Source organism: Grus americana, chromosome 4, assembly GCF_028858705.1.
Source record: "Grus americana isolate bGruAme1 chromosome 4, bGruAme1.mat, whole genome shotgun sequence".
NCBI lineage: Eukaryota > Metazoa > Chordata > Aves > Gruiformes > Gruidae > Grus > Grus americana.
The window spans coordinates 34,600,448-34,614,720 of NC_072855.1; the positions used below are offsets into that span (position 1 = coordinate 34,600,448).

The window sequence follows — 14,273 nt, forward strand, 5'->3', positions numbered from 1 at the left end:
TAAAGAAGGGTTTGGTTTTAATTAAATAATACTTTGCTGGGTTGGGTGCAGCTTAGCATTTCATATGGTGCATTTAGGTATTGTTTCACAGTACAAATTACAGGACATGCTTCTGATGCACTCTGCCAGAAACTTCTTCAGACAATCCAGAGATTTTTAGGCTAAAGGTCGTGTAGAGAGTGACTTCAATCTGTAACAAACCCAGTAAGTAGAAAGGAGCAATAGAAGTCTTATTCATTTAGCTCTTGCTCATTCATGGAGGGAATTTCAGGGGATTTAAAGGAGCAAAAATTGGGTAAAAAATATGTTTTGAAGGCTGGGTTGACACTACGGCATTCATTCTGTTTCATAGTTGTTTCAGCTCGGGATATGAAAGACTTGCGTGCTGTATCAGCTGTAACTGCTGTGTCAGCAAAACTCTGAGTGCAAACACGGGTATGTTGTTTGGGTTCTTTCTGACAATAACTTGTCAGCATGTGCTGCATCTGCTTGTGAAGACATTGCAAAAAGGGAGATATGAAATTGCTAAAGATCTGCTGCTGCTATAGTTTAGTTAAAGCCCGTATCTAAATACTATATTTACAGAAGTGTTGGTTTTAGAACAAGGGCAGCCTAAGAAGTAAAACAAAAATTTAACCACAAGGTCTTCTAAAGTGAATGCAGAAACTCTGTGTGTGTGCGCACTTTATTTCTATTTGCCTTTCTCTGCTTACATATGATGAAAACTGAAAAATTTTCTGCTCTTCTGTGTACTTCCTCACCGTCTGTTTTTGAAAAGTGCTGTTTGCCTGCTACTTTGATATTTCTTCGTTCATTTAGTCTTTACTGCATAATTGGCCAAGTACTCCTGGTTGTTGTTTCCTTATTTTTTCTGTAGCTCACTTTCTCTTCCTGTGTCTTAAGGTCCTTTCCTACTCCTCTCTGCCTTCTGTGTCATTATGCAGCATTTTCCAAACTTTGCTTTAGAAAAAGGCACTTGCATGCCTCTCTTACCTAAGTTTTGAGATGAAGAAACATCTTTATTCCTATTTAATGGATAGAAAAATTAGGGCAGCAGGAGGTTGTGACTTGTCTTCAGACAGTTTGTAGTTTTCCACATCAGTAGCTTACTGCTGATCTCATTTATATTAGAAAGGGAGCTTAACACACTAGATGGTGAAGTGATAAGGAACACTTAATAGAAAGCTAATAAAGATTTTCTGTCAAGAGAGTTTCTTACCTGCCTTGATTGTAGCATGCATACTGTAGAAGCAAACAGTGTGGTCTGGAGTCCTTTTCAGCTCTGTATTAAAGTGTGGGGGAGGAAACCAACCACAAAAGAAAAAAACCACACACACACACAGACACACACCCCCCACCCCCCCAAAAAAAAAACCCACCACCCCAAAACAAAAAAAGCAAACCACACACAAATGGAAATAATTAAATAAGTATATTTCAGAATAAAAGCACTAAGAAGGAAAGGATCTCCCTCTGATTTATATTCAGCAGGAGAATTTCTTTTTTAAAACATAATTCAAATGACAGGGATAGGTAAATTTATTGATGTCTATTACTGTTAAAGTTGTAATGCTAGATAGACATAATAAACATAGAGAGGAGGAAAAGTGATGGGCAGAGGAGAAGGAAACCTCTATGGCTGATTTCTGTCGTGTTCCCAGAGTGCACTCAAATAAGTTCAGTGGTTATTAAACAGAATAGCTAGCTCATGTATATTGTCTTCCTATTATATAGGACACTGGATTTCATGCGATCTAATGAGCTGTCTTGTTTTTCCTGTACCTGTTTGGTTTGAAACTGTCAATCTGTAGTAGGCACTAGCATAGTGATCAAGATGAGTTTTGACTGAGGTTATCAGGTTTGTATCTTTCCAAGTCTCTCTTCTGTCTATTAGAAATCAAATATGTTTAACCTGAATAGATCTTATGTGGGGTGAAAGCACTTTCACTAGAATTGGGATGCTAAGGAGTTGAAAAATCACTTTAAAAGGCACTAGTTATTGTTGTAGTTATAACACAGTGTATTTAATCTCCCTCGATTAAAATAGGGCTTAGCTGAAGAGAGTGCATTTGGCTAGAATTAGAGAGATCAAATCCCATCTTGTTTTGCAGGTATGTTACCCTTGTCAGACCTTGTGAGGCTATGGCACTGTGAGGTATTTGTCAAAGGAAGAGAAACCTTCTCAGGGCCCCAGGTTTCCCTTCCAGCCAAAGGGGAGATAGGGCTGGAATATGAATCAAGTCTTGAACTGTAGGAGTTAAGCTGGTGTTACCGTTGTTACTTCGGGCTGCCGTGCAGCCTCAAAGGTGAATTGGGGACTGTAATGTCATTCAGTCTGAGTCAAGGCAAGGCTAGTGTTGGGATTCCTAAAATACGTGGTGAGTGTTAAAAATACATTTCAGCTGATAATATGTTATTGTCTCCTCTCCCGGTCAAGGATCCATCATCTTCGGTCTCTTTGTAGAATATAACACTATGGTATTATGATCCATGGCTAGAACTCCCACACATAATAGTAATACAGATTATAAAATAGCAATAACCTACACGTAACCTATATCAAGTAAAATAGTACTTTCTGTTCTCTGGAAGTAGCTAATTCGTTTCTAGAATTGTATAGGATCCAAACTAAGAGGTCTGTGTCTTTGTGCAATAATCCTGAATTTTAAGACGGTGAAACTGACTGACATGGGCCTATGTAGGTTATAGCTCATCTTTCACAGAAAGAAGAGATTTCTTTTCACAAGAACTATTGACTGATCTGTTTCTCAAAAATGCTACTAGCTGAAATAGTATATGTGTGCTTCTTACAGTCATCAGTTTCTTGAGTATCCCCTTCACTTAAAAACATCTTAAGTAATTATAAAATAATTAGTTAAACACTGCTAAGTTTTTTATTTGCGTGCAGAAATGCTGTTTCACTTTTTGGAGCAGGATATATAACACGGTGTATCACAGGACATTTTGTAATCTTTTCGGATATACCTGGCCTTTCATTAAAGCAAATGAAATATGATTTTCTCTGGTTATGGAGTTTCCACGTAACGAAAAAAACCCACTGTACATATGAGCTGGCCAGGTGGAATAAAAATAGTTATCATAATACTATTTTGGGAAAGAATCAGAGCAAAGAATAATTGCACAACTTTCATGCTCAACCTGAACACAATTGTAGACAAATATGTAAATTATGGTAACAACTTTGTATCTGCTTAACTTCTTGTAAAATAGCTTGTAGTTAAATACAGAAAAAATTGACAAAAACAGTATACTTCCAAGGCATTTTAATATGTTTAGGTGGAAGGAGTTGGGGCTGGCAGAATTTGATAGCTATTCAGAACACATGTCCTGGGACTGTTATGGTTAATCTCACCACTTAACCCTAGAGCTGTTGCACTGAGGATCAGAAAAGATTTTCGTTTTTAGCAACGCTCCTGTAAAGCAAAGGATTATATAACAGTAAACAAGTTCTGGGGTTTGTGCTTTGGAGCTCACAATGCACAATGTTTTTTTCTGGTATGTATAATAGTAGTTTAGTAATATTTCACTGCTTCTTGTGAGTGTAGTTTATTTGCTTCTGAGTTATTTAGGTATTTTTCTTTTTACATCTTGTAACTACACCTTGTAACAGGGTCAAAGAGTTTGAAACTTAATTATCAAAATAGTCGTAGTTGCTAGTTTCCATATTTCATTGGATGCGTTTGGATGTTTTGTCTGAGAAAGCAGTGAGATGAACAAAAAAATGGATGCTTTAGGGAACAAGTAATGAGCTGTTCCACTTAAAAGTCAATGATTCAACTCCAATCTAATTGTAGGACTCAAAAGTTTTAACATATCACTGATGTAAACTCCATGGTTATATTTACAAAATACAATTTGATATTGTTTGCATTAAATTACTGAATATTTTTATTTTTACATTAGCACAATCGTATTGAGTGGACAAGTTTATATTTTTTCCCATCTTTGATTCTTTCATATTATAATATCTAAATTTTTGTTACTGCTTTTGAGGAGGAATGTTGGAAGCATGACATTTGATAGCAGGATTGCAGTAATTCTTAAAGTAGAACAGGTACTTAGTATGGCATCTACTAATAATAGCTGATAATAGCATTGTATATAAGTGTATATTTATGAGCTGTTTATGAGTTATGATTATATAATTTCTAATCTATATTGGATTAATTGTTTAGAAATGGATCTGTTAGTGCCAGTTCAAGAGAGAGTTATTGTATTCATTTTACTAAGAGCTTTCAATCAAAACATGCCATTTCGTTCTGAGACAGGAGACTGTGACATGCATTAAATACGAGCTTTTTGTTGCAACCATTAAGAATTGTAAGGGTAGTATGCAAACTAGTTCCCCAATTTAAAACGTATACTTACAGTTCCCGAGAGTGACATTGCCAATAAAATTGTTTCCTATGTTTTGCAGTTTTCTTCAAATTAGTAATCCTGTGGTGTAGGAGTTAGGCCATTTAGATAAGGCCTTTCTTACATAGGGTATTCCAACAGAAACTGAGTAATTAACCATTTCAGAACATGCTGTATCTTGTGCTCCAATAATGCCTGAGTCTGTGCACTTAATGCATGCATGCAAGACAGTCAAGTCAAGATGATGTGACAGTCTTGACTCTGGACTTTCCTAGTCTGAGTGACTAAATCTCAAGATAAGTGTTTTTATAGGCTTTACTATTACTTGACATAACTTTTGCTCTTTTTTTTTTTTTTGTATGGTCTTTTTCACTATCTCAAGTTTTTGAAAGTACTTACACCAAATTGATCCTGTGGAAATATAGGGTTGTGGCAGCTCTTGTTTCATAAATTATACCACACCTCAACACATGCATGACAAAGTTAACATCAACCTTCAAATTTTGTGTTGATTTAGAGACATGTTTATATATGCAGTCCTAAAATAGAATGCTGTTTTAATATAAAATGTTTGTTGAATTGAACAGTGGGATTTAAATTTTGGTAACTGTGTCTGTGGCTCTCACTGTCTGTTAGTTTCTAGTAATCATTAGAGTTTGTGAAGTTATGAAATGCTAATAGCTCACGGGCACATCATCTACCTCACATGATTTTATCATTTTACACTGTTTGTAACCTTTAAATCAGTATCTTTTGTGTGTGTGTGATTTGGAGACTGACTGAAGTGAAATAGGAAATGAGTGCAGCTGCAAACAACTTCCATGGGTTTCCGATGGCACTGGAGAATTACTTACTGAGGAAATGAAGGGCCAGTGACCGCACAGTAGTATTGGCTTTGTTTTAACAAAGGAAATCTTTGTTGTTTAACTACTTGTGGGTTTTAATCCCAATTGACCTAATATTTTAGAGTTTGAATAAAACCAGTATTACTACATTGCACACTAATGTGATTTAAAGTTAAATAAAGACCCAAACACTGAAAATGTTCTTGTTACTTCTGTAGCTGGCAAACAATGCCAGGTTCAGTCATTGTTCATTCATGTCACACAGCTCCAAGCATATGTAGCAGCCTCCATGTGACCAAATGTTTACCTGTCACATGCAGAGAAAATAAAGTATTTGATGGTATTGTCTTTAGAACATCTCTTTTTCTTTACCTTCACTGAAAATGTGACCAGAATCAACCCAAATGTTTGTTAAACTCCTGCAACCAGAAGGGGTTACATGAGTAGACAAAAGTTTGTACAGACATACATTTGGAAAGAGAGCTTAATTCTGCAAAAAGCTACTTTTATTTTCGTTTTTAAAGTACTTGAAGTGCTATTAGACTAGTAGTTTTCAACCTGGTCTTTTTTGGAAATGGGAAAACAAGTACATATCTGTGAAATTTCTAATAACTTTTTCACATCCACTCTACAATATTTAGGGATTTAGGACTTGATAAGATGGAAAATTTGCTATAATATAGGCAGCTATTTTAAAAATTATTTGCAAGCATTTATGTAGAGATTACTTTTTAAAAATTTTAGGTGGTGGTGTTAGGGCTCTTATTTTAAAATGTATTTATTGTCCTTACATCTTTTTGGAAAAAGAGAAATAGCAGGAGCTGGGAAAATGGGAAGCACAGCAGTCCTTCACTTCGCCTTTTTCTGTCCCTGGAACTACATAAAAAACTCAGGTCATAATCAGCATGATCTATGTTGTAAAGCAGGAGTTTAAAAGAAAGTGACATTTTCTTTCAATTTTCCCTTATTCTGATGTAGAAATGGTGATGGAGACAGACACCCTCTATATTGTACGTTCTTTTGAGCTTGAATATATAAAGTGTGAAATTATAATTCTAGCCAGGGAAGAGACGGTGATCAGATACTGTTATGAGCCGCTTGCTTAGTACCACCTTCACACAGGCTTTCAAAGATACCAACCTTTCCTTGATAGGCTCTCTGAGTAGTGTAACTTAATGGAGTTTGTGTATATAACAACACTATAACATTAGTATTGATTAATTTCCTATTAAGAGAAAATTGCTTAGAATTAGCACCCTGATTCACATCTAGGCTTGATTTTTGAGTGATGAAAATTAAAGATCAATCTCAGTAAAAATATACTTCTGCATGAAAACCAAACCAATTCTATGAAGTAATACAATTTTTCTGTCTGAAAAAAGAATTCACAGTGGAGTCACAGTCAAAGGGTAACTAGGAGCCAGCTATAAAATTCTTCAGCTTTTCTGAGAGCTGAGACAAGACCTTTGGCAGCAGTTTGTGATCATCTCTGTCACAAATGTTGCATGGAGGTCTTTACATATGGTTCAGTTACAAAAGCAGTTCCCTTTAAATCAGTAGATAAAAGACTGCAGACTTGTTCTAGTAGTTTTCTGTCTTGTAAACACAGGAAATAACATACAATTAAAACAAAAGGGGAGAAAAAAAGACAGCAATATTGTATAAATCTCCAAATTCTCACTTGGAAACTAATATTTTGGGGTTTAGATGTATAGGGAGTTAGAGGGTTTCAAAAGAAAGCCTGTAAAGGTGTTGGAAATATTCTAATATTCGTAGTGTCATTTGAAGAACTTTCTCTGTACTTTTGTAAATACATATGTCATCCATAAACCATTCTTAACATCAAAGGACAGAAGATATTAAGAATAATTGTATCCAACAGAGTTGTTATACTGTTGCCTCAACTTTCCTTTCATATGAAAGATTTAAATGAGTAGCCAAAGGAAAGTCCAAGAAGGTTATTTGGAGGCTTAAAGCTGCCCAGAACCCTGAAATATCTCAAAGCTCTAATCTGTACCTCGTTTATCCATATACAGAGAACACTGGAATAAGGCACTTCTTCTTATAAATAAATAGCTTTTATTCATAGTGTTAGATCATATGATATTTTTTCTAGCATGCTACTCTTAGTTCCTGCCTCAGTTCCTTCAAGAGAAAAAAACCCCATATCTAGTGTCAGTGTTGTGATAAATACTAAAAAAAAAATCTGCCAAATTACATTTTTAATTCATTTTTTTCAAGTCTTTCAAAAATTTCTGCATTTCAACAATAGAAGTATAGTTCTCTTTATTGGCTTTTTAAGGAGACACATTCTTGATCTGGTCTACATTTTCAAAATTAAAGACTGTCTTTTCAAATAGGATAGCCGGCTCTGAAGTTGATAAAGCAAGACCAACCATCTCTGGCAACTGATGAACTTTCTTAAGGAAATCCTCGTTGTTTGAATTAATAAAAACCAAATAGTGAAATAAATAAATCATACAGACATACACACACAAAAAAATACAGTAATGAACATTTGCAAGGTGAATTTCCCTCTTCTATAAGGTGTATCTTGAAAATTGGGAGGGAATGGATTTTGTCTGTAACAGTTAGCTAGTTTCATATCCATTCTCTACAAATTAGTTAAATATTATTTTTCACATTTTTATATTTTAAAATGTAATGTTAGTTAAATAAAACATTATGACTTTCTCAGATGAGTTTGTAGAATTTCATTAAATGCCAAAAAGTTAATTCAAAAATTCAAAATTTTCTCATGTTACTTACAGTCATTCTCAACTAATTCTGTCATTAGTTATATGCTGTAATTGCAACCAAAGCACTGTTTTGTGACTAAAAAACAGTCTTAGGAAAAACAGTTGAATTACATAAGAGCAATTTTGACATCAAGACAATAGCCAACATGGAAACCTACTCTTTGAAATCATGTATTCTTATCTCACTGTAATATCTTTTTAAATCTCTGGTTTAATGTTTAGGTTGCTTGTGTAGCGAGGTGTAGTTGCAATTTGCCTTTATGGTTGCTCCTATTCAGCTGTAACTACAAATCTGCTTGTTGATGAGTACTTTCAGTTAACTCAATGCAAAAAGTTTAAAATGAAATTTTGTTTAGCTGCTTTGCACTTAAGAGACAGTATTTACCAACTGTAAAGAGCTTTGCCAGCAGAGTGAATTCCAAAGACTGTATACGTTCTTCCTTTGTGAATTTGTCAGTCTTCCTTAATCCGTGTGTGTGTTGCAACAGTTTTATGGGAGATTAATCATGAAATTGTAAAACTTCTGTGGCAGAGGAAGTGACCTCAAAACTAACCTTAATCCTTTAATAATTGGTCATAAATACTTCTCTCAACTGATCATGATTTTTTAAAACCATATTAACAACTCCGTGCTGGCTACTAAAGGCTGAAAAATGCATTTTCTTTATTCAGAGGGGGGGGAAAAAAAAGCCAAGTCTGGAAAGGAGTATTGGGTTTCTTTCTTTAAGCACAATAAATGCAGTAAGATTATGCTAGGTTTGAAAAGATTGTTCAAGGTCATGTGAGATTTTATGGCAATAATTCTGTACTTATTTATTGAAGATGGTATGTCTCAAAGTAAGATAATAAAGGTGAGCGGTGAAGATCAGGTTACTTATAAGAGTTAATTACTGAAGGCATTTGAGCTTTGAATTGGTGTGGCATTAGTATACTGAATGGTGCTGGGGGCAAGAGTATTTTTGCAAGGTACACAAAGAGATAACAAAAATTTATAGTGCTGTGTCGATACCAAGTTCAAAGTTCATTCTAGAGGAAACTTATCATCACTTACTAGTTTCCTTTCAATAATCATACTTGGGTTTTGTTGTTTTATTTTCCATTCAAAATCATTTTAGCTATTTTTTTTGTTGTTTCTTAAGTACTTTTTTGTGCTTTCATCTTATACTGTTTATGACTTACAGTTCTGGTTTTTTATCTTCTTATGTCTGAGAGAAACTCGTACTACCAAAAGAAGATGATTGACAAGGAAACTGAACACATTGTAAATGCTTTTAAGCACTCAGAATGCAGGAGCTTAGACTTAGTTTTCTTTTTCTAATATAGCTCTTTGGGGGTGCATGATTATTTATGTATTTCTTTTCATTGTTCCCCAAATAGTTTTACTAGTAAAAGAATTACTGCAGAAGCAGTTACACCACTGTCTTAGTACATCCAGGCTGAAAATAATGTACTCTGTGACTAATTAGAGTATACAAAACTACATGGTTTACTCTTGTAGGATACATTTGAGCAGTTTTCTGTAATTATATCATCACTAAACACAGATTTGCTACTTCATTTGAAATCTAGTTGAAATTGAAGCTCTACAATGTTTATTGGATTGGATGACTTAGTGGTTTATGTAAAGTGTTTTTTCCTCCTTATACCATACGTTAATAATCTTTGGTGAAAGCTTGTCTTTGCTCCCTGCTTGCAATCACTAAAATGATTAATGAATACTCTGATCAGCAAATTCCACATCTTTGTACCTGGATGCTGTTAAAACAAATCGGGGAAGTGACTCAACTTCAGATGTGCACCTTGCCATTTATACTTTGTAGTAGTAGGATTGAGTAGTTAAATTGCCTGGTTACTGATTAACGTGGTGACTGGTGGTATGAAATATCAGCCATAGGATTAAGTAACTTCCTTTTTGACCCCATATACAAAGCTTACATTCCGTCTTGGCAACAAGTAACAAACTCATAAACACTGATATTACTGTACTTCAATAAATGTGTAATGTGCTGACATGAGCACGGCCCTATGGACTAGGCTAGTTATCCCTCATTTGACACAATCCTGACTTGGGTAGGGCTGAGATCTCAATTATTACTTTAGTTTTCATGGAGTACCATTCAAAGGGCAAGACACTTATTCAGCTGGGATAAATGTGCCAAAAATGTTTTTTGTGGATGAAATCCAGAGCATTTGCATCAGCATCTGAAACAGGAATAGGGAAGTGCCTAAATAAAAAGAAAAGATGATCTGAAGAGTACATAGAGTGTGCGGTTCCATAAAGCATTTTGGATTTTAGTCTGGAGTTTACCTAGGCGCCTGTACACTGTGAGAATATCCTGCTGGATTTTGCCTGAGCTGCTGCAGACTGTAACTGAAGAGGGAAAGGCAGCGAAGCTGTGAAAGACTGTACTAGTTGAGCGCAATCATGCTATGCTTAATAGAAAGGGAACACTGATTTCAGCAGAGTGTACTGCATAAGGTGTCCTTTAATTTTTCTAAAGCTATTTATGGGACAGTGTAACTCATTTTTGTAAAATACCCTGATCAGAAAGTTCATACATGAAGTGGAAAGCTGCTCATTTAGCCCCAAAAGTGGATTTAAACTGCCTAGACAAGTCTGCTAAGCCACAGGCTGTAAGCTATGCTAGGCGGAAGTGATCTTTGTTCTACCTAAACAACTGTATAGCAAAAAAATGTAAGACTCAAGAGGCCAGAGCGAACAGGCAAGCAACAACATAACTTTGTAGCTAATGGATAGGGTATTCAGCTAAGAGACTGGAAGGAGGAACCTGGGGTCTCAATATCTCTTGAAAAGTGGAATAATTTTTACAGTCTTTATTGAAAGAACACAAATGATTGCTTTTAAATGTTTTACTTGAGCAGAAGAGGCATTTGCAGCCATTTAATGGGCTTGTAAATGATATTGCTAGTTTCTTTTGAGACAACATGTTTACAACTGTATTTTCAGCACTTGAAAATTACTGGTGACAATTCTGTTGCTGGTTTTATTGAGAACTATTAAGGTGCTTAGGACAAGGAATAGTTTAGGAATGAAAAGTCAATTTGCGAAGGAACTATCTTTAGGACCACATAAACCAAAGCTGTTCAGGTCCTTTATGATATGCTTTCTCCAGTATCATAGCTGGTTAGGACTATGATCTTGTTTGGTTTTTAACTCAGCAGCCTGCCTTCGTGATGATATATTACAATGGCACACTGTCTAGCTTATAATCATCGTCTATATGTGACTGGTAAGACATGGAGTATATATTTTGTGAGCTGCAAAGCTGAAATCTGTTCTTAAATCCCTCTGCTATTACTTTTCATTGACCTGTTTTTATTAACCTGTTTATTTACTTTGGTTGTGAAGCCTTGTCTTGGCTTACATAGAAGACAAGATTTCATTACAGTCTTGCCAAAAACTTACCTGAACAACTTTAGATAGGAAATGTGGCCCTTTTCTGATGGTCACTGATTGTAAGACAAGTTAGGTGTAAATCATAGCTAACTTGAAATCAGTTGAAAGAAAGAAAACTGGAAAAGAATAGTCATCTTTCTGTGGCAGTGATGAAACAACCATGGATTATTGTACTTATCAGTCATTTTGTCTATATTTCAAAAAGTGTTGAGATATTGACAGCAGTTTAAAACAATGTCATAAGAGATCTTCCTGACAGTGAGACTTGATGCTCGCTGTATTATCAGAGATGTCTAAGACATGACTTGATCACACTAAGTACTTTGAGCAGGAAATTGCTGATTCCAGTGGACTTTTTAGTCAATCGGACAAAAGAAAGATATGTTCCCCTGTCTAAAAGGGAAAGCTGTCTTTAATTGGATATAATGTGCTGTTTCTTAAAAGGGGATGATTGATAGGAAATCCTGCCTTGAGGTGTGACAGCATCTTTATTGCTTGAAGAGACATAATTGGTCTTTGACTTAAAGAATGTATGCTGCAGTTTGCCCAGTGCTGTAGGCTTGTGTTATGCAGTAGTCAAACTAGAATACTGTTACAGCCACATGTGAATTTAAAATCCATACTTCCTTCAACTCTTACACTGATGTATATATTAAGATCTTATAAAGAAAATACCAAGATAATTTTTTTTAACATTCATTAGTAATTTTTGAGGCTGAAGTGGGGGAACAAGAGCTTTAATAATACACTGTAAGTAAACTGATCTAAAGTTGTAAACTGATTGAGTTGCACTAATGCAGTCCAGAGAAACCATTTCTGCTGACTGGTTATGGTTTGCATTCAACGCAGAAGACAAAAATCTCATCAACAAAATGTGTCCTCCCTTATATTTAATTCCAGTGTCTTGTATCTGTTGAAGTTGGTGATAAAAAATTGTTGTAGCTGCTTTCCATACTTCCTTAAACCTTCAGTGCCAATGCATTCAAAGACCAGAGAAACTTACTTCTTTTCATACACTACAATTCAAATAGTGTTATACTACATTCAAATCAAGCCTATCAGTCCAAATTCATTGGAGGCAGCTTAGTAGACTTGGCATCTGCTTTAGTCTTTTGGATTGTGGTGGGTTAGCCCTGGCTAACAGCCAAACTCCCACCCAGCTCCAGAACCTTCATCATCTCAAGCTGAATGTGCAGTTGGAAGGTCTGTGTATATCTGTGAAAGCACAAATGCATGCGTTTGTGGGTATGCCCGTAGTAGGGCATGCGTGATGTATATGCAGCAAGACAAAAATTTTGAGCCTTCCTCCTCCCCTTGCAAAGACCACTTTTTCTGATGCTACTTCATCCATCACTGAGATCATCCATACCATGAAGATAGCTAATAGCATGGAATTAACATTCTTAACACAGTGCCCACCTAATGTTCTATGGGGTTTTTTAAAGAGATTGCCATTTCAGCATTGAATGGAAGTTGTTGATGTGCTATTTTTCAGATACAGAGGTAACGTGATGTAACTGCACTGAGGTGAAAGCTTATATGGGATAAAATAAATCCCTGCTAATGTCAATTCCCTTATGTGATTTTCTGTTCCAGATGTAGCAGTTTTATATTTATGTAATTGAATGCTGTAGTTGCATTTTTGTGTGTTTAATACAGTTTAAAATAGAAATACGAAGTAAATTTTACTTGAATACAGTTATAACTATTTTGATTTTCCAGTAGACCTCAAATAGACAGAAGATATCCCCAGAATGTAAGGAGGAAGGAAAGGAGAATACAATTGTATTTGTTACCCAGTTGAGGTTTTTTGTTTAGCTTTTGTTATGGATGTTTGCAGTTAGTTTCAGTTCATTATAGTACCTCTCCAGCTACTGAGGCAGAACAGCTGTGGTTTATTCAAAGTCTCTTTAAATAATTAAGCTGCTGTTATGAAAATGTTTCTGATGAGGTGAGTTTTGAAACATTACTGAATAGAAGAAGTTGCATGAATTCGCTAGAGATACCGTTTGCTCATCGTTATCTTAGAAGTGTTTGTTATAATCTTCTGTTTTCCCAAGGATGCTTGACCCATCTTGCCATAGTGTGCACTAATTTCCAGGTGGAATAACAGTCCATGATGTGAATTACTGGAGCTCATTGTTCCTGTTGGTTTGGGTGGGAGTGTGTGTGATAAGAGGCAGAAGGAAAACAGGAAAATCTGACTACAGAACAATGCTCTGTAAGTCAGTTTTGCTTTGAAAAGGAATGCTTTGTCACAGTGATCTGTTTCTCGCACACGCTGCCATTTCTCTCATTCAGTAGCAAACAGATTCTCCCCACCTCATAATAAGCATTTCAGAACTGATTATGTTACTGACTTCTTTGGACGTCAGTTGAAATCATCTTTTATTTGTCACTTATGTGGGGATGTGGTGTATGCAAAGGTGTGGTTATTCATTTATTTGTGTAGAGGGAGGGGAAAGGCAAGGAGACCTCCAGACTGTAACAGAAGAGAGAGGGAGCTCAATCTAAAAAGTCTGAGAACTTTTGTTTTCAGTAGAAAGAGCAGAGTGGTGGCTCTTGTTGCAGAGAGCTGACTTAACATTAGGTCCAGAGATTCTCCCCAGCCCTCTTAATGGGTAGTCACAAAAGCCACACTGCACAGGAGCACTTGACCTTATTGTCATGGCCTTAGTTCAGAAAAGCTCTTCAACAACTGATGAAATCTGTTGGTGCAGCATTAAGCATTTTATAATATAGAAAAACTTGGACAAAATGGAAAAACTGAGACATTGCCATAATCAAACCTTTTACAGTCTTAAACTGTAGCGAAACACTTCCCTGAAGTGAAATTTTCACATAGGAAAGTGGCTAGCAGTAAAGAGTTAAATA

The 14,273-nt window shown here is 35.7% G+C and overlaps 1 protein-coding gene across 4 annotated transcripts in view; it reads left to right on the forward strand.

Annotated features, from left to right (window-relative positions):
• The window catches only part of FAT1 (FAT atypical cadherin 1), a 111,266-nt gene that overhangs the window by 39,198 nt on the left and 57,795 nt on the right, over positions 1 to 14,273 (forward strand). The window lies entirely within an intron of this gene.